Raw genomic sequence first — 24,126 nt, 5'->3', positions numbered from 1 at the left:
CCTGCCTGCTCCAGATCCATCTGATAAAGTTGGCTGAAGTAGAAGCCAAAGGGCTTCTTCTACCAGTCCTATGACCTTGTGGAGGCTGAGACCAGTACAGCAGAGGAGACTTAGGGTGAAGGCTTTCTCTATGATGAGGATGGGCTCTAAGACCACCTGATCCCAGGCCTTTCACTACATGGGCAATTAGCGGGCAGAACTGGAGCGGACATGATTCAGGGGTAAACAGCTGAGCACAGAGCCAAGCCTGAGCCTGTGCCTTCTAGAGTTCTGAGCCTGCTGGACACTGGAGTCTGGGTCTGAGTCCAAGCCTAAGAACAGCCACAGCAGGTGCTCTTGGAACTCCCCAGGGGATCATGTTATGGCCTCTGGTGAGTTCTGGGGAATCCAGTGTGTGAGAGGGGCTGCCTAGCTGGCCAAGTGCCAAAGAAGCAGCACTGGCCCTAGGACGCCCCACCACTACCAGGAATCTCTTCTTGGGGACAAGAGGAGCCTCGAGTCTCTCAGACCCAGGGGTTGAGGCCTCTCTCTCAGCAAAGCTGCTGATCCCTGACACAGAGGCTGATGTCAGTGGTGTAAAAGCAAAGAACATGCTTTGCTTGAGAAGAGACAGCAGCATACTTTCTGGAGGAGGAAAAATTTAAAAACAAGTCCATACAAATGCTAGAATTATGCAGACCCTGTGTTCAGCTCAAGTTCAAGAACAGAATTTATTCCTGGAATGGGTTAGCTGACTGAGCAGCGTACAGGCATTTCAGGCACTATGGAGCACAGATGAAGACCATAACCCTTCCTGAAACAGAACAGACTTGCTGACAGTCTTCTGAAGGATCACTACCTATCCAGCCTGAAATTTTCTTTTCTTTTTTTTTTTTTTTTTTTTTTGGTTTTTTTTTTCGAGACAGGGTTTCTCTGTGTAGCTTTGCGCCTTTCCTGAAACTCGCTTTGGAGACCAGGATGGCCTCGAACTCACAGAGATCCGCCTGGCTCTGCCTCCCAAGTGCTGGGATTAAAGGCGTGTACCACCACCGCCCGGCTTAGCCTGAAATTTTCTATGCAAAGAACATTTAACAAACTGTGTCCCAGAGAATGTATGCAGAGATTAACCAGTGAGTGAATTAAATCAGTTATGCAGCATACTACCAACCTTGCTACAGCCCTAGGCAGCTGAATCTGGGTTTTCCAGACTGAGGTCAGGTGTCACTCCCTGCTAAGGGTCAATGAGGCCTTTCATCTTGGGCTCTTCCAAAGACCTCCGACCCCTGGCCACAACACTCAGGTACTCCTGCATACACCACTATAGAAGCCCTCGGCTCCAAGAGAACCAGCCATAATTCCCTCCCCTTAAGAAAGGGACGCACAGAACAGGCAAGGGCCTCTGCATAGGAAGTCCTCCGACCCATGTGTGAGCCTGCCCAGGCACTAGTCTATCCACTTGGGAGGGAGTCGAGGGCTGCTGGAGTCTGTTGTCTTAAGACTGCAAACCAATCTTTTGTCCACATCAAAATGGAGAGGAGCTTTTGGGGTTCTGTGGTTTTTCCTGTTCTTTTTTTTTTTTTTTCCTTCGGTTTTTCGAGACAGGGTTTCTCTGTGTAGTTTTGCGCCTTTCCTGGAACTCACTTTGTAGACCAGGCTGGCCTCGAACTCACAGAGATCCTCCTGCCTCTGCCTCCCGAGTGCTGGGATTAAAGGTGTGCACCACCACCGCCCGGCTCTTCCTGTTCTTTTAAGTACTGCCACCTTTGCTATTCTCAACACTAAGGTCTTTAGGGGCTCTGGTTTTCAACTATGTCAACTGGTCAACTGCTGGCAGTGACCCTATCTATACCTGCTTTTGGCTGTTGAATTCTGTAGTTCATTTTTTGATTATTGCTTTACTTATACATGTTTGTATGTGCGCATGGTATGTGTGTACTGTGGTGTATGTGGGGCGGGGGACTTGCCCTGAGGATAGGTAAGTATGGAGGCCAGAGGCTGATATCAAGATTTCTTCCTCTAGTCTTAACTTTTTGAGATAAAGTTTCTTACTGAACCTAGAGTTCACAGTTTTGGCCATGACTGCTGGCCAGTGAGCCCCTAGGATCCACCTGTCTCTATCTCCCAGCACTGGAGTTACAGATGTGTGTTGCCACATCTGGCTTTTACATGGTGTATTGGCTAGTTTGATGTCAATTTGACACAAGCTAGAGTCATCTGAGAGATGGGAACCCGAATGAGAAAATGCCTCCATAAGATCCAGCCATTGACAGGCCTGTAGAGTGAGTTCTAGGGCAGCTGGGGCTACACAAAGAAGGTCTCTCTTAAAAAAACAGTAGTAATATAGGGGCTGGAGAGATGGCTCAGAGATTAAGAGCCACTAACTGCCCTTCCAGAGGTTCTGAGTTCAATTTCCAGCACCCACATGGTGGCTCTCAACCATCTGTGATGAAGTCTAGTGCCCTCTTCTGGCATGAAGGTTTACATGTAAGCAGAACATTGTATACATAATGAATACATAATTTTAACAGATCATACACCTAGCATTTGCTGAACATCCATTCTTTAAGAGACACTTTTCCAACTGGGTGGTAGTGACACACACCAGCCTGGTCCACAGAGCTAGTTCTAGACAGCCAAGGAAGGCCTTTTCTTAATTAGTAATTGATTGTGGAGAGCCCAGACCATCATGGGTGGTGAGACCTCTGGACTGGTGGTCCCGGATTCTGTAAGAAAGCAGGCTGAACAAGCCATAAGGAGCAAGCCAGTAAACAACACTCCTCCATTGCTTGTGCATTAGCTCATGCCTCCAGGTGTCCCATGTCAAACACCCCCAACCCCATCCCTGGTTTGAGCTCCTGTCTTGGCCTCCCACAATGGACTGTGACTCAGGATATTTAAGCCAATTAAACCCTTTTCTCCCCAACTTGCTCTTGGTCATGTGTTTCATCACAGCAACAGTAACCCTAAGGCACATGGGTTCTGGAGTTCCAAATTCAGGTCCGAATGCTAGCACACCAATCACTTTACACACTGAGCTACCACCCCAGCCCTGCTCGTTTGTTTTTTGAGACTAGGTTTTGATGTTCTGGAGTTTATTGTGTAGCCTAGGCTGGCCTCCACCTCACAATCCTCTTGCCTCCCTACTGAGTACTGGGCTTCAAATCTTGTACTCCTGAAAGGATGCAGGGACTCTTGGCTCTGGTTGCACCAGTTACATGTACCCAGATTGCTAGTGTGGACAGAGATACATTTCTACACAGCAGTGACTTCTTAAAGGGATGAGCATGCTTTACTTGGGTGAAAATCTGGGCAGACTTTTCCCTTTTGTCTCCAAAGCTAGGCTAGGACTTTTTATCTCTAGATCAGCTAGAAAAAGCAGGCAAAGTAAGGTTGCATTTCCTAGTCCCTCTGGGAGACAAAGCACTCAACAGCAGGCATGAGAACTTCCATAGAGTTCTCTCTTTCTTCCACAGGACCCACAGTTTGAGATTATAGCTATTCCATCATCCAGCGCCCCAGATTACTCCCCTGCAATGGGACTAACAAGACATCTTTAATTTTTAGCTAGCGTTTCCTATTTCCCAGTTTGGCTTTGAACTGACTGTGTATGGGAGGATGACCTTGAACTTCCTGCTCTCACATCTCAGATATGGGATTACAGGCATGAGCCGTCACAGTTGGTTTATATAATTGTAGGGACTGAACCCAGGCCTTCATGCCTGTTAGACTAGCACTCTACCAACCGACCTACATCCATAACCCCGGACAGCTTCTAGTTATGGCCACAGCATTGGCCATCCAGTCTTGGCCAACGGAGGAAGGTAAGGTTTGCTGTAGAATCAGTCTCCTTGCTTGATTGCAGAACGCAGCCTTAATGAGTGACAGCCTTTGGTTTCTAGAACAACAGCCAGATCTACCTCTGGAAGCTACTTTCTTAGTCTCCATTTCAGTACTGATGGTAATGTTGCTCTGCCCAGACTCCAGGCTAGTTAGGAGGCTCACTCCTCACCTCTTCACAAAGTCCACGCCTGCTCTTTGTACCCAGACCTTTTGGGATCACGAGGCACTCGGACTTCTGAGCACGAATCTTTTCATTTTTAGTGGAAACTTTTGCTCAGGGAGAAACAGTTTGACACCAGTAGACAGTCAATCTACAGACACGGAGAAGAAAACCCATCTGAATGGACAGGAACCTCTAGCCTCTGTGAGGGGTGTGAGAGGCTGGACTAGGGACCACCAGGGCCTGCAGAAGACAGGCAGGAGACAGGATCAGGTTCTCCCAGGTGGACACATGTGGAGACAGAGCCAAGAGCCTATGCTTCAGACTTGGAATCAGAGCCAAGATGTTGGGTATGGTCAGATACTATGGGGTCAGTACTGTTGGACAGCAGACAGGGCTGACGCAGAGAACTTAAACAGGGAACTTGGATGTCAGAAAGTCAGATACGATTTCTTGGTGGGGGGCATTTCTCTGTAAGGGCATGAGAAATACTGGTGATCATGTATGTACTGAGGGTACCAGTGTCCTCTACAGGGTGTGGGGACAGCAGGGTGTTGGGTATTGGGTAGGGCAGGTAGAGCAGAGAGATAGTCAGGGAACTGAGAGTAGACACAAGAGGGATGGAGCCACTCAGGAAGTCCTGCCTGCCAGGGCCATCCCTTAGTGACCACAGTGACTGCTTACAGGCAAGAAGGAGACAGACACAGAGAAACATCTTCATACTGTGGGTATGAAAGGGGGCTTCTGTACTCAGTTTCCTCTAGATGGTTTGTTTAGCTTAATTTTATTTGCTGTCTATCTATCTATCTATCTATCTATCTATCTATCTATCTATCATCCATCCATCCATCCATCCATCTATCTATCTATCTATCTATCTATCTATCTATCTATCTATCTATCTATCTATCGAGACAGGATTTCTCTGTGTATCCCTGGCTGTCCTACAGTTCATTTTGTAGACCATGCTAGTTTCAAACTCACAGAGATCTGCCTGTCTCTGCTTCCCGAGTGCTGGTATTAAGGCATGAATCACCACGCCTGGCTTATTTTTTTAATTTATTTTATATGTATAGGTGTTTTGCCTACATATATGTCTATGTACAATATACATACCTAGTGCCCTTGGAGGCCAGAAGAGGCAATGGATCCCCTAGAGCTGAAGTTACAGATGGTTGTGAGCTGCCATGTGGGTGCTGGGAACTAAACCCAGGTCCTTTGGAAGAATAACCAATGCTCTTAACTGCTGAGCCATCTCTCCAAGCCTGTTTTATTTAGTTTAAAGATAGTATCCAGATAGTACACTCACCATGCATCTCATGCCAACCAACATAACCATTCACAGCATGCTGGTGGTATCTGGAAACTGCCCTCTGGACAGCTCAGCTTGAGGCTGCACTCCCATTCATAGAGAAAAAGTGGGCAATGTATTTTGGTGGACTTGCTGGTAAGTTTTGAAAAGAAAATCTCCATAAAGATGTCAGCACTAATGAAAACACAGTTCATGCAATTTTGATGAGAATTGCTTTAAGAAATAACCCCAGGAAGCTGGGTGTAGTGATGCACACAATCGCAACACTGGAAAGTCTGAGGCAGGGCAGTTTCAGGCTAGCCTCAGCTACACAGTGGTGAGACCTTGTCTCACACAAACAGCAATAACAATTAACTCCAGGAGCTGGGGATGTGGCCCAGTGGTTGAGTGCTTAGCATGCTCAAGACCCTGGATTCAGTACCCTGCACAGGAGGGCAGGAAGAGAAAAGAAGGGAGAGGGGAAGAAAGGGATAGACTCCAGGACTCTCAGCTGCTTGATTTCTAGTTCCCTACTCTCTGCCCTGGTCCTCTGTCACCATACTTCTCGCCCTCCCTTGTCCTGCTCTCACAACTGTTCCTTCTCAAAGCTCTTTGATGCTGTTACCCTCCCCCCTCTTAATGCCAAACTTGCCCCTGTCTTCCCTCAACCCCCATCAGGTGATTCCTCATAGGATATCTGTTCCCAAGTAACAGCCAGCCCAGATGCCTCATGACTTTTGACCCCATGTATTTGACTGACAAGTTCCCCTTCAGGTTCGTTACTCCTCTTCTATTTTATTCCACCACCAGCTCTATCTCACCAGAGCAATGGGCCTCTTCCATATCCACCTGCTCTCAGCAGCCTGCAGTTCTGCCTCTGGAGCCCTTGGCCTGGATTCCCACAGCCATGCCCCAGCTCAGGCCGTCTCCTCTCCCACCCACCACAAACTACAGCAGCCTCACTCGACTTCCTCTGGTTCACCTGGTCACTGGTGGGATCTTCCCAAACTACACAAAAGACTACACTGCTTCTTCTCAAGTCCTTTGGTGGCTCTTGCTGATGCTCCATCAACTTAGCCCAGCAGCCTGGCTTCTATGTTTCGTACTTCTGGCACCCCAAGAGCTCAGACCTGAGCAGTTTCCCATGGAACCTCTGCAGCAGCAGTTGCCTTGGCCCTCATCTGTGCAGAAGGATTTGGCTTCAGCAGAGGAGCTCAGCTTCCAGAGCACAGTGATGATTCTTTTGTCAAGTTTCAGCCAATCCCACCCATGGCTCCCAAGATCACTGCAGCCCTTTGGCCTGCCTAAAATAGACACATAGGTCTTGGCAACTTTGCAGTCCGTACACCAGACACCAGAAAGGTGACCAGCTCCTGTCACATAGATTTGCCCAAATGGCTCTGGGAAGGAGCAGACTTGAGAGCAAGAGGACAAGAAGGATGGTGACACAGGACCAGGGCCAACGAGCAGGGAAACAGGAATGAAATGAACCAAAGCTCTTTGTGAGTCTCTCCTTTCCTCCCCTGATTCCTTTCTTCCTTCTTCCTCTTCTTTTTTCCCTGACTGGAGGCTCAACTCTGTCAGCACATCCCATACTTTAAGTGGGGCCTGGTGGATTGTCTCTCAGGAGCATTCTTCCATTCCTCCCAGAGAATGAGGGCACTGTTTCCCTCCGAGGCCTGATGAGGAACGAGGTCGATGTCACCTCACTGCCCATAGGCCCTCACTGTTTAATTCTACCGTCTGCCCCTAGCTTAGAAAGGTAACAGGAAGTGCACAAGGTGGCAGCCTTGTGCACTAAGGACCTTGAACCACAGCCAGAATGGCTTCAGGAAGCCAGCTCCCTGAGTCCACCTGCAGCCACCCAGGGCCTCAGACTTCTTCCCCTTTGCTTTCTTTCTCTCTCTGTGTTGAGACGGGACACAGCCAAGAACCAGGGCATGGCAAAGACATGGGAAGACTGAAATGAGCATAGAAAAGCAGAAATAATGGATCTGCCTTTGGGACCATGTAAACAGTTGTCAAGCTCCTTCAGGAAATATGTTCTCATCACTAAGGGTGCACTTAATACTTCACAGCCACCCCAAATGGGTACAGTTGACCCCCCTGTATAATGAGGAAACCGTGATTCAGAGAAATAAATGGCAGATTCTGAGAAGTGGCATGTGACTCCAGTTTTGCTTTTCTCTCTACTTTTCTTCCAAAGACTAAGTATAAATGATAAGCAAACATATTCACCCAGCACCAGGCCCCTGTCTTGGGGCAGAGGAACACAGTTCCTATCCTGTCTGTCTTGTCCTCACTGCTTTGTTTTAGTCTCCTAAAGGTTATATCCATCACCTGCTGCCCTAGTGTAGACTGCAATGATCTTCTCCTTTCGGGGGGCCTGGCTTCACCATTCCCACTTTCATTTTCTCATACAGTCACCCCTACCTTGGATCCCAAGTCTCCTTGCTCCTGGCCTGGTGACCTCCCTGGCAGCCCAGAAAACATTCGTTCTGCCAGGATGGGAAGGGTTCTTACAGTGGCCTTGAGGTTAGTTACATAGCGGGTCACTTTGTGTTCCTATGTCTGCTCTTACCCCTGGATTCTGAATGTTCCGTAGTTTGAATCCTTTCCCTGGTGCGATCAAGAGCATGAGTGAACTTTAAAGCTTCTGATAAATATTGCCAAACAGCTTTCCACCAATGTTGTGTCAGCTCACCACTTATTTGAGAATGATCATTTCGCAATACTCTTACCATTTCTGGGTTTTAGAGTAAAAAACATTATTTTTTTTATAGTTTACTGAGCAATGTTAATCTGGTTCATTAGTACATTGCTCGGGATACTTGTTACTCTGAAATACTTTTCTTCTTCACACTTTCTCCACAGCTGTGGGAGTGCAGCCACTCCCGCTTTGTGCTCCCACTACCTTCCACAGGAGGGCAAGCCCACATAGATTTCTTACCCCAGAGCCATCAATTTCAAACTTCTTTAGAGAATCTTTCTTAAATGATTTCATTTAGCACCTCTTTATATAAAAAAAATTACTAACACACAACCCACTGCTAAGCATGATGCCTGTAAATTCCAGGTCAGCCTGGGCTACACACTAAGACTGCATCTAAAAACCCAAAACTAAAGAGAGCAAGCAACAATACAAAGCAAAACAAGTAGCCCATAAGGCAAAGCCTAAAGTCCACTTCCTGTAGTTCCAGAAGTCTGTCTTACCTAAGGAGGGGCCTTTTGGGTCCTGTGTCCTTGCCTCTGGAGAAGAGACGGGCATTCAGGACCTGAAAGGAGATGAGCCATTCACAGTAGTGACTGGAACAAGACAGCTACACAGGTGAGCCGGTACAAAGACCTCAGTGCGCCGCCTCCCTTGGAGGCACTGCCACACCCTCCCTGTCGCCAGGACTGGAGTTTGAGGTCTGCCTATCCTAGCAGAAGTGAAGCCAGAGGGGATGAGGGCGGGGTTTATGCAACAGAAAGTGAAGATTGACAGGTGGGAAGGGCTCCGCGGGAGAGGGACGACCCTTCCACGTGGACTGCTGCACCCAGGCAGGCCCTCCGTGTGCAGGTTGAAAGGGGCGCAGCAAACAGGCAAATTCCAAGCCCTGTTGTGGACCCGGATCTGATCTTGTAGGCGAAGCCCGAACAATCAGAGTGCTCTCTGGTAGCTTTGTGTAATCTCTGCCTCTTACAGATTGGGGGGTGGGGTGGGGGGAAGGTCCGCTGAGGCCGAATCCGATCGGGAAAGACAGTTGGTGGCCACCTTGGCTGGAGTTCAGGAAGGAAGCAGTTGCGAGGAAGAACCAGAGGGATATTTGTAGCAGTTAAGAAGGAAAGATGGGCAGAACAGCGGGAGGAAGGCTGAGCGGGGACATTTCATGAACCCCACGGTCTCGTCGGAGGGGAGAGTTGGGAGGGTATTCGTGTGAGTGGAGGCCTTTAGGCATGATGCGACAGACTCCCTATATCCCTCCAGCTTCCACAGCCCAGGGATGCTGGCCTGATGCCCTAGAGAAGTTGTCCTCTCCTGTAGGTCCCGCCCCTGCCCTCTAGCTCCGCCTCTGGCCTCGTGTGAGGGCCACGCCCCCTAATCACCGGCCAATCCTTGGCTGTCGCCACTTGCCTCTTGATAGACACTGGTCTGTCAAGCTCAGCCCCAACCCCACACAGCCAGAGAGACTCTCCTCTTGCCCTCCTCCTTCTCCAACTCCACTGTCCTGCACTGTCTTAAGCCCTTGTATCATCCGCGCTTCCTGAGTAAGGCTACCTACCACTCTCCTTAGAAACACACCCTGCCCCCAAGACCATACTCTGTCATTGAATGAATCTGAAATCTGAGACTGAATTCATCTTTATCCCATGACCAAGTACATCACTTGGAAGCACTGGTGCGAGTGTCTTTTCTCATAGCTTGGCTCCCTCAGGTTGAGACGTTGACTCCAGGAAAGCCTGGTTCTAGTCTAGCGGTCCTCCAACATCCCTCCCCTGGAACACTGGGGGATAATGCAGGATCTTGGCTCACCATGGCTAGCACCAAAGGAGCATCAGTCCTTGGTACTCTCAGATCAGGGTGGGTAGAAGGAGGCCCATAGGTCTAGGTTCTATTCAAGGTGACTGAATTACCCAGAGGCCCTAGTTCCATGTGGTACCTTGGCCTTTCCTCTCAGAGAGAAGATCCTGCCCCACCCCCTAACCTTGGGACTCCAGTCCAATGGAAGTTGAGAGGTTATCTTGCTGACCTGGCCTTCTAGAGATGGGGTGGGGGGAATCCTAATTCCTATCCTCGGAATCTCACCTCCTTACTCTTGATAGGTGGGTGATTCAAGAATACAGACTAGCCCCTGGAAGTAAACTTTAAGGAGGCAGGCCCCACCCCACCCTCCTGAGCCTGTGTGCCTCTCGGTCTCCACTGCCCTTTGTGCAGTCCTTCCTGCTGGAGAGGGGACATCAAGGCAGTCAGGACCTGAAGGGAGATGAGCAAATCACAGTGGTGACCAGAACGATGGTCTCTGGAACTCAAGACAGCCACAGTACAGGCGCTCACTCCAGTCCCTCAGTAAGATGTCAGCCAAGCAGTCTCTGACCTCCTCCACTTTACCAAACTGTCCCCACCAACTGCATGGCTCCCTAACTCCCAAATTCCCAGCATGTATTTTCCAAGTAGAACTAAATGACAGGAACTGGCTCTAGGGAGGAGTTCCTGAAGGGAAATGGAATCTTGGTAACCTTGACATTCTAGGCCCCCTTTTCAAAGAAAAAAAATATGATAATTGATATTCTGAGCCAGACCTTGTTTTGAAATATGTTCTCTTTTATCCCTTCACAAACTACAGTCTTTCTTCCTCTTTGAAAATAGGGTCATATTAAGTCAGGTAATAGAAATGGGGAAAATCCAATCAGAGCCTCCCTCTGCCAACTACACATCTCAATATACCCCCAGTAGCGGTAGAATCAGTTCTTGCCACAACCCCCCTCATTGACATCATTTAGTACACACCGGTTGGAAATGGCATCAGTTGGAAATGGTGAAACAGAAGGATCTTTCATCCCTGGGTGAACGGAGCAGCTGCATTACTCTCCTGGTTCTGGAAACTGGCTGTGTCTGGCTGGAGTCAGGGCCTCTAGCTTAAATAGGCAGTGGGAGTGGGGCAGGGCAGGCCTGTGGGGCGGGCATGGAAAGTGGGCCATTTACCCAGCACAGCAAAGCAGTGTCTGAGGAGCCAGCAGTGGTCTAGACACATGCCTTTCTGACTGTCTGCCTGTCCACCAGGTGGCCAGGAGCCCACAAGCCCTTAGACCACAGACCAGCACCTGGGGTGACCCTTGATGGCTGTGTAGCTCCAAGTGACACTACAGTCCTTGGATGCTCCAAGTGTAGTCAGGTTCCTGGATGCCTCTGCCTCTCATGGATAACAGAACCAACTGGAGTAGAATGGACTGTTCCTCTGAACCACCAGCAGCTCAGGCAGAGTACCTCTCCAAACACATCTGTACTTTTTTGAAACCAAGATAACTCTGATTTCATGTCTGCAGAAATAATGCCTTCAACACCCAGGCAAGAAGAAAGGCGAGAACACTCAGGCTGCCTGTGTGTGTATTTGTTTGAGACTGTGAGTGCTGAGTGTGCAGAAGTGCCCAGAGCAACTGCTAGCACGATGCTGGAGGAATGCCCCTTCAGATCTCAGCAGTGTCTAAAGGATTCTGGGTGGAACTGAGTGGTTCACCTGGTTGGTTCAATTTGACCTTCTGGTGAATTGAGGCAGTACCACTGCTTCAGCAAATGGAAGCTAGATCATCAGCTAGCAGGAAATTAAGATGAAATAGTAGTTCATTTGTTATTTCATGCTGGTAAAATTTCTACCCTTAAAAGTAAAAGTAAATTTATTAATGCATAATTGAAGTCACATATAAGAACTCTTCCTTAACAGGAAAATACAGATTTTCAGTTTGAGTTTAAAAAATATTTACTTATCATTTGCAAAGAGGTAGCAACTCAGTGGTCCTGGGATTCTTGATGGAATCAGAAAATAAATCAGCTTCGCCATAAATACTAATGAAGGAGAAGCTGAGGTTACATTATATACAAATTCATCTGCCCATCATTAATTGTCCTGGGTATTTGGGTCTTGAACCCTTTCAGGTGCTTGGACTGCACTCACGGCAAGAACATGCATTTCAGAGCTCAGTTTGGGTTCAGATCTGACCCTGAGTAACACTAGGCCTTCACTTAGCCTCTCTGAGCCATCCTTGGCTTACTATCACTTTGCTGGGTTGTTGGGGAGAATGTAGAGATGATATATTAGGAGAAATGCTTAATAGATATCCAATGATCTGTTGTTTACTTTGGAAAGATAATTCTACAGGGGGAGGGGCAGGAAGGGCAATGATCAAGAAGGCCAGTGCAGGAGCTGAAGTAGGGAGACAACAGAACAAAGAGTGGTCTGCTATAGGTGTTATATGATATATATATATATGGGACATCTAAGAGAGTAGAATGACGTCATAGACCGAATGTGTCCCTCTCCCCTAGGTTGAAGTCCTAGGCCTCCAGTGTGACTGTGATTGAATGATTGAAGACAGGGCTTGTAAGGAAGTAATTACAGTTAAATGAGATCATAAGGGTAGGGCCCGAATCAGATAAGATTAGTGTTTCTTTAAGAAGAGAGATACTGCAGAATATTCACACCCAGTAAAGGCCTGTGGAGACTTAGAGAAAGTGCTGTCTATAAGCCATGGAGGGAATCCTCACTGGAATCCGGCAGACCTTGATCTCAGGACTATGAGAAAACAAATGCCATTTGTTTAAGCCACCCAATCTGTGGCACTTTCATGTCAGGAGAAGCAGACTGATACCAGTGGGTGGGATTAAGGGGTAGCTAGCTGGATAGCTAGGAGGACATTCTGAGGTAGTTCAGCCAACTACTGATGGTGCAGTCACTCCCCACCCAGGGAGTGGGTCAACAGTGTGTAGCATTCATGTGTATGGCAGGTGGCAATAAGACTCAGAGCTGAAGCCCAGTGGTGGTGGCACACACCTTTAATCCCAGCACTCGGGAGGCAGAGGCAGGCCGATCTCTATGAGTTCGAGACCAGCCTGGTCTACAGAGTGAGTTCCAGGACAGCCAGAGCCATAACACAGAGAAACCCTATCTTGAAAAAACAAAACAAAACAAACAAACAAACAGAACAAAAAAAGACTCAGAGCTGAGGTCTGGGCTGGAGCAGAAATTGGGAATTCTTAGAGTGTAGAGGGAGTCTTTGGAGTGACAACATTTTGTCAGATCATTTATTCTTTCTTCTTCAGCTGGTTCATTCTAATTCTAATTCTTGTTACATAAGACAGCTTTTGTCTTTTACACCTTTATAAAAAAAGCAGACATCCACCTTGGCTTTTAAAAAGCTTAACTGTGTACTAATTCATCCTGGTCCCTCTACATGACTATTTTCTTCCTACTTTACAGCTCTGATCTTGTTTAGGATCGTAACTGAGTTAAAACCCACGTTTGGTTAGAATCACCCTTTCCCCGGAGCTCACTGTTTATTCAATATCTGTGATGTCAACTCTTCTGTCATTGTTATCCAGTTTCACAAAAGCGTACCTTCTTTTCATTTCAACTTAGTGGATAATTTACAATTCAAGATTTTAGCTAGCAAATGCTCACTTCTTCTGCTCCGAGTTAAACTTGAAAGGCACCATGTATGTTCTTTAGCTGGGGTGGAGGTGTGCTGGTTACTTCCCTCTGCCGCTCTTCCCCTCGGGGAGGCTGCATCCCTTCGCCTCCCTCCATGCTCATTTTAGCCCCGTGGTGCCACTTACCCCTTTCCAGATCAGTTATTGCTCCTGTTTTCTTTCCTGCATTTCTGGTTTCATGTCTGATTTCACTCCCAGCACCACAGGCTCCTTTGTTCTATTGTTTAATTTTCTGTCAATTACTCCTTCCAGGTGTTTCTGCTCTTTTGTGTTTTCAAGTTGGAATTACAGCCATTATCTGTTCTGATCTATTCCTCTTCGGACCTTTTTTGAGGAGGGGTTCATTTGAGACTTTTTAAGTTATTACCAAGTTTTTCTACTTGTTCCTTAGACCTCTAAGAACCATCTTTTTGGTTATTTGGGGGTTGGTGTTTTGAGACAGTCTCATTCTTTGGCTCAGGTTAGCCTTGAATTCAAGGCAGTCTTCCTGCCTCAGCCTCCCAAGTGCTGAGATTACAGGTGTAAACTGCCACGCCTCCCTCAGGCTCCATCACTCAAAAGGTAAATTAATGGATGTTACTATATATAGATGCTGCTGCTCACTAGTTAGCATTTATAGTCATCTGTTTCTCTTCCAAGTTTAGGGCAGTAACATCAGAGTCTTCAGTTAGGGCTGCTTTGGGGGCCATTTCTGACTAAATCATTCATTTGTTCTATCTTGTTCCTAAAAAGAATGGAAAGGATTTCAGCTATGCTCTGTGTGCAAACGTCATGTTTTCTTTTCCCCCCTTTCCTTCCCCCCTTCATTTCCTCTGCTTTCCCCTCCCCTCAATAAAGACAGAAGCCCCTAGAGGCCTCCAGGCAGAGTTAGAAACAGAGAATGAGGGAGTTAGGGGGCCTCAGGCAGACACATAGGTGATTTGTCTTATGACTGAGGCCTGTCCTATTGATCTTCTGCTGGTGGTTTTGAAATGACCCTTTGTTTTAAGTTCCTGCTTGAATGGCTGGAACACAGAAGAGGCCACTGGGGTGTGACTCACTCCATCAGCCCTGAGAGGGAAAGCTTTTGTTGTTGTTGCTCACTGGGGATGGAATTGAAAAGGCTGAGAGACACAGGTGATAGTGTCGGCAGGCTGAAAGTAGACAGTTCTGCTTCCCCGGCCTCCCCACACACTCTTCATCCTCCCAAAGTCAGGACTGAGTGAGCAACTCCTTACAAGTGTCTCCTGGTTTCTGAATCTGAGATCTCCCTGTTTGGAGGGCAAATGGAGTCTGGAGAGAGGAAGGTTTCTCTGGCCCTCTGTTCCCAAAGAACTCCAGAGTGGCCTCATTTCACACTTCTTGGGAGCCAGGTTTTGGAGTGACAGATTGATTGCTGTATGGGTGGTTACCAAAAAAGAATCTATTTTATTAGCTGTTTGTCTTGCAAAGTGAAATCGTTTTTTTAAAACCTTATCAAAATGTCATCATCCCAGGGATTAGAACATTGTCCTCCAGCTCTGAGGGAAAAGTTGAGTCCTGCAGGTAAGGAGCTGTCATGTCATGGTCTAGCTCAAGCCCCTGAGTGACAAGCTAGTTAGGACAGGTGAGCTTAGGCCTGGCTTCCTGAACCAATGGCTGTCATGCTGATACTTTTTAATTGTTTTTTTTTTTTTTTTTTCAACACAAGGGAAACAAAAGTCTAGAGACTTATATACAGGAGAGACCATGTATAGGTAACTTTGTCTTTTCTGTTTAAGGAAGAAAAATAAAATATCTCACTTACTGATTTTTTTCAGATAAAAATTAGAAACTATATTAAGAAATTAAAAAGTATTTTGTGCTAGGTGGTGGTGACGCACGCCTTTAATCCCAGCACTCAACACAGGAGGCAGAGGCAGGTGGATCTCTGAGTTCAAGGCCAGCCTGGTCTACAAAGTGAGTTCCAGGACAGCCAAGGCTACACAGAGAGTCCCCACATGATAGGGAAGGGGGTGAGGGATTGTCCTTCTGTCCTTGATCAGCCTTTTCAGATCTCCCACCACCCACAGGGGGTGAGGGATTGTCCTTCTGTCCTTGATCAGCTTCTTCAGATCTCCCACCACCCACAGGATAACTTCTCTACCTGGCCTCCTGGTGATCAGGTCATGTCCTCTCCAGCATCATTTCTACCCTTTTTTCCTCCCACTGACTCATTGTGAGAACCCACCCTCTAGCCCTCCTCTTTCCTAGAAACATCATGTTCTTCATGATCATGTTCTTCTGTATCTATGCTGTCCCTTGTGTCTGGAACACCCTTCTTGGTTGGTCCACTTGGCATCTGTTAGGAAAATAAGTGAAATCATTTTGTGTAACTTGAAAACCATTTTGTGTGACATGGAATAATTTAATGACTGCAAGATAGGAGCCAGACACAAGGTAGCTCAGATATGAGCCAAAACTAAGGCAGGCTTTGATATGGTAATGAACCAGCCTGGAGGTGGCATTGCTCTGTTAGTGAACTAGCCCTAAGCCATGAATCCCAATAGTGCAAAACTAACACACATTGGAATAATACAAAAACTGAAACTTTGGAGACGGCCCCTAGGATTGTCCACTGTGCTCCCAGACACATCTCAAGACTCTGGGCTGATACACATCAGCAAGGGGACATTGAGGCTGGCCTCTGTGTGGCTCTGGTTTCCAGCACTGATGCTGTTTACACATGCTTGCCTGTGAACGCTAGCTGTGGGCTGACATTCTCCACAACAACAGTGCCATCCTCCCAGCCTGCCATAGCTGAAGGAGTTCATGGCAGATGCAGGTAGAGTGTGCAAGCTCCTGAAGGATTCTCACTGCAGAGGATTCCTCCAGCAGTTTCTGTTCCACCAACAGTCCCCAATCAGTGAGATTACCGTAACCTTTATAATAGCATGGTATTGTAAGGAATGTTTGTGTGACTAAACCGAGCACACTGGAAAGACAAGCATCATGCAGACATCCTAATTATTGAATGCTTCACTGTCCAGCAGCAGTGCTCTCTACAGCACCCATCCCCCAAAGCTTAAATCGGAGGCTGTCAATCCCTCCTTAGACTGGCATCTCTAAGCTTTGTTTTTTTTAAGCTTTATTTTTATTTTATGAGTATGAATGTTTGCCTGAAGTGTGTCTATGCACCATGTGTGTGCCTGCTGCTCACAGAGGCCAGAAGAGTGCATTGGATCCCCTGGAGCTGGACCTCTGGGTCCTCTGCAAGAGGAGCAAGCACTCTTAATCCTGAGCCATCTCTCTAGCTCTATGTTTAAGCTTTTTATGAGAGCCAAGAGTGTGAGTACCAAACCCAGCAGGGCTCAGTCCCTGAGAAATGATTGGGGAACCTTAATGGAAAAAATAAAATGATTTCTAGCCAGGCTGGCATGTCAGTCACCAAAATGTTAAATTCTCTCTGTATACACCAGGAGCACAATGGGAACCATGAGTGACTGCTCCTGACTGCTTGAACTAATGCATCTATTAGGCTGCTTGTCATCAAGAAAGACTTGCCAAAGAGGAGCCTTGAAGACTCGAGGTCTTGTGTGAACTCATGTAGGTGGTATTGGCACTGGCAGCCTGCTGGGATCACTGCCATCCTCATCCTCATCATCAAGAATATTTTGGGAGTACTTACCATGTGCCAGGCATTGTGCTAAGAACATTGCATGTGTACTTTCTTGCTTTAGAACCTGAAATGGTTTGGGAGTTTTGTCCCTCTCCTCAGAGGAGAAAATTGATAGAGTGGTGTAGAGACTTAAGTGGCTTGTCCAAAGTCGTATGACTATGAGTGGCCCAGTCTAGATTCTATGGGATAAACTTCTCTGAGGCCCTATTCAGGTGACTCTGAATGGTTAACAAATATACGATGGTCACAGGAAAGGGAGAAACACCCCGGAGCAGTGGGAAAGCTTGCTGGTAACTACCTTCCCTTCCTTCTTGCCACTCTGGTCTGTCTAAAAGAGATATGAGGTAGACACTCTATACTTTGTTGTTAGTACTTGAATGTGAACATGTCTATCATCTGCTGTCCCGGGTGTCTAACCAGAGAGCTGAAGGGGATACCTCAGAAGGTGTAAATCATGTAGAGCTATTGCTGTGGCTGTGGGATAGGAAGGGATACCTGGCCAAGCCCCACATCACTTACCAAGTCTGTCGACCTTGCCTCCTGAGACCCACCTCTGTATGCACAAGCCAGCGTGACCTTTCCATACACTGCTGAGCACACTTCCAATTGAACCACTCTCATGGCCTCAAGCAAGATCCATGCCCTGTGCCCACTTGCCTCTCCTGGCTGTTCCTTGGCGATCTTATTATCATCTGCTTGTTCCCAGAGTCATCTGTGTCTTTCTAAGGTCCCTTCTTCAGCTTGAAATTGACACCTTGTCTAGCTAGTGTATACTCACTTGAATTTCAGCTCATCACTCTCTTGAGGAGAGGCCCTATGAAGGGGTAAGCTGTGGTAGGGTTAGTCCCAGATTAGTCCGAGGTCAAATAATCCCACCGACCTGCAGACAGGTAAAGCTGTAGGGATAATGACTGCAGAGTAATGCTTGCGCCTCAAGCATGCCTCTCCACAGGTTCTGGGATGTGAGGGCCTTGTTGGGGAAAGAGATCATACAAGGGTGCTGTGCTGGACAGTGTCAGGGTTGTGATCACTTAGATGTCTGCTAAAGCTGTTGATGTGGATACTTATTCTCAAGTCCAGCAGGTAGAAAAAAACGGGGGTGGTGGTCAAGGACAGGACGTTAGGGATCGTCCATTTTGGTTTAGTGTGGAAAGAAGAGCCAAAAAGAGCACTGAGGAAGGGGGAAGATCTCAGGACGGTGGCTAAAAGGTAGCACTGTTCTTATTTAGTTCTCAAATTTTTTCTTTCTCCTTAGAATAGCTGAAAAGGAGGGCCCTGTGTGGCAATCCTTGGGATGAGAGAACCATGTGTCAAAGCTGTAGCTGAATCCCTTACTCTATTTTTGCCTCCCCACACTACCTCTTGGAGCCTGGAGGAGGGAGGGAGCCTGACCTGAGGTGGCTTGCGCTGGCATCTCCAAGGCAGTTGTGGCTAGCCCTTGTCTCCTTCTCCAGAAACCACCCAAACACTGGCTCTTTACTTCTCTTGACCAGAAATAAATGCACCAGACCTGTGTTCTCAGGCCATTCCGAGGGAAGTGAACACAAAATTGCTTTTGTTTCTTTTCCTCAGTTCAAAGTTGTGGGTTTTTTTTCATGCTAACTACATTAAAATTGAACAGCAATTATCATTCTTAAAATAGAATCCCCATATTCCCAAGTTGGGAAAGAAAACTACCACCTAGGAATAAAAAGACATAGCCATATGTGAAATGCCATTCCATTAGCCACAGAATCTTTTTATGAGCCTCGGTGGGCAGTGCCTGTCAAGTGAGATTTGTGGCAGAGCACACCATGGCGATGGTGTCTGTGGCTGCTTTTCATTTTGTCCCTCCAAGTTAAGGAAGCCTTTGACATCTGTGGCCAGGAACACTGGGGCTTCACCAAACTCTAATTACAGTTCTTTTTTTAAATATTGGTAAACAGTCTCTCTGTTGTTGTTTCAAACATTTGAAAATACTGAGTCTGTAGTTGTTGGCTCTGGACAAGGAGAGCAGATCCTAGGCCTGTTCTGGCCAAACCTTTGCCTGCTCCTCTGGGTTTTTAGATTTGATTTCAAATGCTGAAGCCAGAGAAGTATCCCCCAGGTCAAAGCATGGGAGGGTCACTTTAGGATTCAAAATCAGGCCTGACAAGCTAAAGCATGAGGCCCTGCCTCCCCAGATGAGGATGTCGAGCCTCTCCTATTGCCTGGCCCTTCATCTAGTTTCAAAGTGGAGGTCAGGGTATTAGGGGCAGAAAGAATCACCCTTGACTTCCACTGACCTTCTGCCTAATGGCCCACTGCACATCTTTGCAGTGGTCACCACTTGGCTGCTTGTAAAATGAAGGCACAGGGTCCACAAGCTATAGACGTGAACGAGTAACACTGTTTGCTGTGCATGCCCTGCATCACAATCGCTGCCTGGGATGGAAGTGAGCAGGAATTGGAGGCATTACTTCTCGGCCTTTGGAAACAAGAAAAGAGTGTATCTATCTCCTCACATGGATACATACATAGAAAGACCTTTCAGTACCTCTCCTTCAGAGGCAGTACATATAATGTAGGGTGGATGCATAGTGGTCTTTCTCCCTGCATGGTTCAGAACCAATTAGCCACTTATTACTAAGACTGCCAGGGGTTCCTATCCTCACTGACCAGAAGATATGACCAGTGGTTAGGTATTAACATTACTTCTGTTGTAGTCACACCCAGGGAGGAGCTCCATGTTACAAATATAGCATACCAGTGATGTCATGATGATCCTGAGCCCTATATCATCTCAGGGATAATGACAAATCAGCCGGCGCCTAGCTTCTCCTACCCTAGTTTCCTGCTCTTTGGGCATCAGTGTGAAGGTCACCAACATCTCATCAACACCATAGCAGGGCAGCTACTATCTATCATTTTGTAGATGAAGAACCTGAAAGGCCAGAGCGATCAAATATGATATTCAAGATCACAGTGGAGGATCTGGGATTTGAACCTGACTCCATCTGACTCCTAAACCAGTGCTGTTTTTAACCTACTCTGACACAGACTCTTCTGGTTCTACTTCCTGCTTCTGACAGATAGTCTCTAGAAGGAGCCTAAGGATCAAAAGCTCTGATGAGATGCCAGCAACTGTGGTGCCTATTACCAAGCCCTGCCAGCCCTGTTGGGTTGTCCCTTTTGGGTGAAGGCCCTTGTCAGCATGACCGATTTGGACTGTAATTTTAAAAGATGATTATGGATGAGCTTGGTGACCATTAGACCTTTCTGTTACATCCCAGGAAATGGACCTAACCTTGTTACAGGGTAAATCAGATATAATGGGTTTCTAATTTGATATGGTGGCTCTAAGTAACATTTATCAAGGTACAGAGGCTGTTCTGTGGCTAGACAGCTGTGGAGGTAGGATTGGACCCAGACAAGAAGACTAAGCCTGCATTTCCTGACAGCTTTCTCAAACTTGAGTGGAAATGATCTTTTTCAGTACCATATCCTATAGGTACATGAATCCATAGGTCCTAGTCCCAGGTGGGAGCATCTTTTAGATAGCCACGTGTATATCTGGTAGCCTCATTCTGCCATGGTTATCTTCCACAAACCATGACAAAAGTATTTAGATGTCTGGATTTGATGCTGTGCTTAAAACTGAACCCAGATGGGCATGGTGGCTCATATCTATAATCCCAGTACTCAGGAGTCTGAGGCAGGAGAATCACAGTTGAGTTCAAGGCCACCCTGGGCCACACAGTGAGTTTCAGCAGCCTGGGCTTCAGAGTTAGATCTTGCCTCAAAACACTAAAGCACAAACAACCCTCACAAAACTGAAACAAACCAACTCCCCAAAACCTGAACCTAAAAGATCAGCCAATGTATGGGGCCTCCTGTGTGTATGTAAGGACATAACTGAGCACATGTACATAGAAAACTACTGACCAGCTCTGAGTGGGAGAGTCTTCTAACTTGTCATGGAATGGGGTGTCACAGAAGTCAAATGATAATCAGATTATTTGATGGTTGTGACTGGATCTGTTACTTTTTAAAAAGTGCGCAAGGGTATATGTGTATGTGCATATTTGGGTGCAATTGGAGGCTATAGGTTGATGTTGGGTCTCTCTCTATTGCCTTCCACTTTAATTTCTGAGACAGGGTCTCTCACTGAACCTGAAGTTCACTGATTTGGCTAGGGCGGCCGGCATATGGGATCCAGTCATTTCTTGCTGAGCATTGAGATTACAGGTGTGTGCTGTCACACTTTTTAGGTGGGGTCTGAATTCAGGTCCTCATGCTTGCGAAGCAAACACTTCACTGAACCGTATCTCCAGCCCTGTGAGTCTCTTGCTTTTGCACTGGACTGAACTTGTGTGCCTACTTCCCTGTCTCCTGCCTTCATAGTAATGCCAAGAATATGAACAGATGGGACCCATAGCTGAGCCCCAGTCCAGCCCTGGCTGCCATCACAGGTGGCAGCTGTACAAGGACGGGAGGTTAGAGAAGTATCTCATCCCTGGGTCTAAGGAAGCACTGAGATGAGTGTGGAAGGGGATAGGGAAGAGGACTCGAGGATAGGGTGACAGGCAGAACAGAGAGGCAGTTTGGAGAGGCCTGTCTTAGGGCCTTGTCCAGTGCTGCTCATCTCTGCTCTGTCCCATTGGTTGTACTCACTGGGCCCACTCTGTCTCAATAGATAGTGCTGGGCACTGAAGAGACAGGAGCTGGGATCCCTGCAATCTTCCTATATCACATGGACAGTGACACAGAAGCTCATTCTCGGCTGGAGCACCCAGGTCAGTGGGTGTCAGAACTGAGACTGGAATTCTAAATTGTCATGCTTCAGATTCTGAGTACTTTCAGAGTCTCTGTGTATCACCTGTTTTCTGACCAGTTCACTTGTGATATGGTAGTGGCTGGTAGAGATATCTACTGCTGAGGGGTGGGGGTCCCTTCAGCTTGTAGCTGACTCACTTACTCTTGGAGTAAATGATAGGGTGTTCTCAGCAGCCAGTCATCAGTGGTGGTTACATGTCAATGCCTTTGGTTTGTACTAAACATCAGTGGCAATGTCCAATAGAGAGGCAGACACATGGAGACACCAGGAGGATAATGCCAGAAGGTGTAGTCTTGGTACTGCCTGGGAGTTTCAGGGAAGATTTCAGAGGCAAAGTTGCTGAGCCAGATAGTTTTTTAGATATCTAGAACCATATAATTGCTCCCCAAAGACCTTTAGCATTTCAGCAGGTTTCAGTTTAACTCTGCTGTCCTTCCTGATTGCTGTCCCAGCTGACCCACAGCAAGCCCAGGCCTACACCAGACATGGCCCTCCTAACTCACAGGTGGGAGCAACAGATGGGTAGCAAGGTTTCATGGACTCCTCTCCCAGCATCATCCCATATTGGGACACACAATCTTCTAGACCTCCCTGCAGGCAGTGACTCCTTCCCCCGCACAGGGTTGGATATGGATCTCTTCTAATGTGCCATGTCTCCCTTTCAGATTTGTTTCCTTAGTGACTCACATTGTTGATGAGGTCTAATTTCTACAACAAGTTCCCAGTTCCATCATGCTTTTAGTGGCTCTTGTTCCACTGTTGAACCTTGAATGCCAAGCATCCCACCTCTTCAGGTTTTATGTTCTTTCTCCTGTAAAATGGGGACAGTACATGATATCCTGGGGCTCCCTTTAAGTGCTAAGGTCTACCAGTCTGGGATTGGTTCTGTGGAATGTTTATTGGGCATAATCAAGGGACAAGCTCCAGGCCAGAATCACGACACAGCTGGGATTTTTACTTTGGAACCGGCTGAAGGAGTCTTACCAAACAGACCCATTAGAGCCAGAGGATCCATTTACTCTGGTGATGGAAGGAGCAGGGGAGTCAGTGATTCCATTGGTAATGATGGGTTACACAGTATGGTAGATACAGGGACTGAGTATCTGAGGTTCAGCTGATCACAGCTTTTCCTGATTGGATACTGTATTTCAGTCAGAAGGGTAACCCCCAAGTGTAATGTTGTTCCCTTGGGAAGGGGTATGCTGAGTGAGATGGCTTCCAGGAAGATGCTGAGAAGGGCTAGAATGACTCCTGGGGATTGAGATGTGCTCGTCTGACTTGCTGGAGAGGCAGTGTTCCTGTAATGATGATGAGCTAGTCTGTCTCCTGAGCTTATACAGTGAATTTGCAGATGCTGTGTCAGAGTGTAGTACACAGAGCCCTCTTTGGCCCCAGTCCCTTGCTTTTGTTGTAATATTCTATCCTTGGATATCCATGTAACTCAACCCTTCCTTGCCAGGTCCATTCCTACCCCACCCCACTGCCAGAAGCCCTGCTGTCTGGGAACTCACTTCACCACTGGGGAGGGCCCTAGTCTCAGACCTTCCCAAAGGCCTTGGACAAGCATCCTTCCTGTGGCCCCACTGACAGTCTTCCCTCAGCCCAACTCACTCCCTTAGGTTATGTAAGTCACTTTTCCTGTTACTTCCTTGGTATAGCCTTCCCTGGATCACCCTCTACACCCAATGACCCCCAGGTCACCCTCTGACCCCTTCCCTGCTTCATTTTTCTTTCCCAGCATCACCACTGAACACATTCTGCATCTTCACATTATCTTTTTTCTTTTACCGGAATGTGAAGCAAGGCCATGTCTGTTTTGTTGCTGGATACATGACTCCCAGAACTTTGCCTGCCTCAGAGCACACAATACAAATTAGTTGCAGGTCAGAACTGATCCCTGATGAAAAGCAGTGACTTGCCCTGGTCTCGACCTCTATCTCCATCTTCATTTGTGTATGACAATGCTGATGAACATGTCCCAGCTCCAGAAGTGGATGACTCTCAGTGTCTGGAAGAGCAGTTTGATAACTATGTACCTAACAAGAGTCTCAGCATCCGGGAGTGTTCAGTCTTTTCTTCTAATCACTCTTCTCGATCCTGGATCTGTAACTATTTTGAAAGTGGATTTGCTCTGATTAAATTCTTTCTTAGTTTAATCCTTTATGGAAAACAAAAGTTTTAAATGAAGTGAATTAGGATGGATTTGCTGAGGTTTGATTGTTTGCACAATGATTTAACTCTGAATCATTTCCAAACCAGG

General features: G+C 47.1%; 1 protein-coding gene across 2 annotated transcripts in view; it reads right to left on the bottom strand.

Annotated features, from left to right (window-relative positions):
- Nucleotides 1-24,126, bottom strand: part of Smpd3 (sphingomyelin phosphodiesterase 3) — an 85,360-nt gene that overhangs the window by 22,356 nt on the left and 38,878 nt on the right. The window contains exon 2 of one of the 2 annotated variants that reach the window (XM_052727672.1): nt 8,484-8,545. The exons of the other annotated variant lie outside the window; for it this stretch is intronic. The gene's annotated coding sequence lies outside the window, so the exon portion shown is untranslated. The remainder of the gene's footprint in view (nt 1-8,483; nt 8,546-24,126) is intronic. 2 annotated transcript variants of the gene reach the window in all.

The sequence above is a fragment of the Peromyscus californicus genome, unplaced genomic scaffold, assembly GCF_007827085.1.
Source record: "Peromyscus californicus insignis strain IS unplaced genomic scaffold, ASM782708v3 Scaffold_8__1_contigs__length_139910024, whole genome shotgun sequence".
NCBI classification, from domain to species: domain Eukaryota; kingdom Metazoa; phylum Chordata; class Mammalia; order Rodentia; family Cricetidae; genus Peromyscus; species Peromyscus californicus.
The sequence above is the reverse complement of the archived record's forward strand: the minus strand, read 5'-3'. Positions and strand labels throughout refer to the sequence as shown.